We start from the raw sequence: 1,500 nt of genomic DNA on the forward strand, positions 1-1,500 counted from the left end.
ATTGTATACATTGTGAATATCTTCGAATACCTAAGGATTGGTTAGGAGAGATAAAATCAAGGGATATCAGACCAATCCCCTTTCAACCAGACGATGAAAAGACCAAATTCATAGATCGAAACAAATCCTTTCTAATGAAGGTCTTCCGAATGATTAATTCAAGCATTTCTTGAAATTTGCAAGCATTTTGCTCAAATACTTCCTCTAAAAGGAAATTTGATTGCTTGAAATGCATACAAAGAATGCCTATTTCAAAATCAGGTTTCAAATAGTTTTGGTCAACTCAAAACCAAGTTTTCAAATAGTTTGTAGTAAACTAAAAAGAAAAACCACATTTCAAACAGTTTTGATTAATTTCAAGACCACCTTTCAAAATAGTTTTTGGTCAACTAAAAAAAACCATATCAAGGTTAGTGAAACCTTAAAATCACAAAACAGACATTCATTGTTTGAAGTCTTTTTAAAATCCTATTTGGTGAGGAACCATTAGGCAAAATTCAAGTTCTATTGGTAAAGAGCCTTTAGGCAATTTCAAAATCCTACGGGTAAATTACATGGCAGGTCTCCAAAATTTCAAGTCTATTCGGTGAGAAGCCACTAGACAAGATAGGTATTCTAAAAGCAAATTGCACTTCGTAGCCTCTGAATGATGATTCTCATGAGTGATCGCGATTTTGCAGCTTTGATTATGGTGATTTTTACAATTTTCTCAAGTGATCGCAGGATTGTAGCTTCGAAGCCATCACCCTCCGAGTGTTCGCAACCTGTGGCTTTGGATGACTTTCTTTGGCCCGAAGAATGGGCTATTCATGGTGATTTTTATGGTCTTGTCAAGTGTTCGCAGGTTTGTAGCTTCGGAGTCATCACCCTCCGAGTGTTCGCAACCTGTGGCTTTGGATGACTTTCTTTAGCCCGAAGAATGGCCTACTCATGGTGATTTTTATGGTCTTGCCAAGTGTTCGCGGTTTGTAGCTTCGGAGCCATCACCCTCCGAGTGTTCGCAACCTGTGGCTTTGGATGACTTTCTTTGGCCCGAAGAATGGCCTATTCATGGTGATTTTTATGGTCTTGCCAAGTGTTCGCAGGTTTGTAGCTTCGGAGCCATCACCCTTCGAGTGTTCGCAACCTGTAGCTTTGGATGACTTTCTAGGCCTAAAACATGGCCCTCGTTATAATTCTTCTGAGTGATCGCGGATTTGTAGCCTCGGAGAATTGATCCTCTGTAAGTGATCACAAACCGTAGCTTCAGAAAACTATTACACAAGTCCTGCAGGCGATGAGCCCTTAGATAAATTCAAAGTCCTATAGGTAAGGAACCACTAGGCAAACTAAAGTCCTATAGGTGAGGATTCAGGTTCTACTGGGGAGGAACCACTAGACAAATAAAAGTCCTACAAGCGAGGAGCCCCTAGGTAAATTCACAGTCCTATAGGCGAGGAGCCCCTAGGCAAAGTTAATTCCTACTGGCGAGGAACCACTAGGTAAAATCTAAATCCTATA

This window comes from Syzygium oleosum, unplaced genomic scaffold, assembly GCF_021117445.2.
Source record: "Syzygium oleosum isolate NSW1041296 unplaced genomic scaffold, Sole_v2.1 Sole_v2.67, whole genome shotgun sequence".
In the NCBI taxonomy this organism is placed as follows: domain Eukaryota; kingdom Viridiplantae; phylum Streptophyta; class Magnoliopsida; order Myrtales; family Myrtaceae; genus Syzygium; species Syzygium oleosum.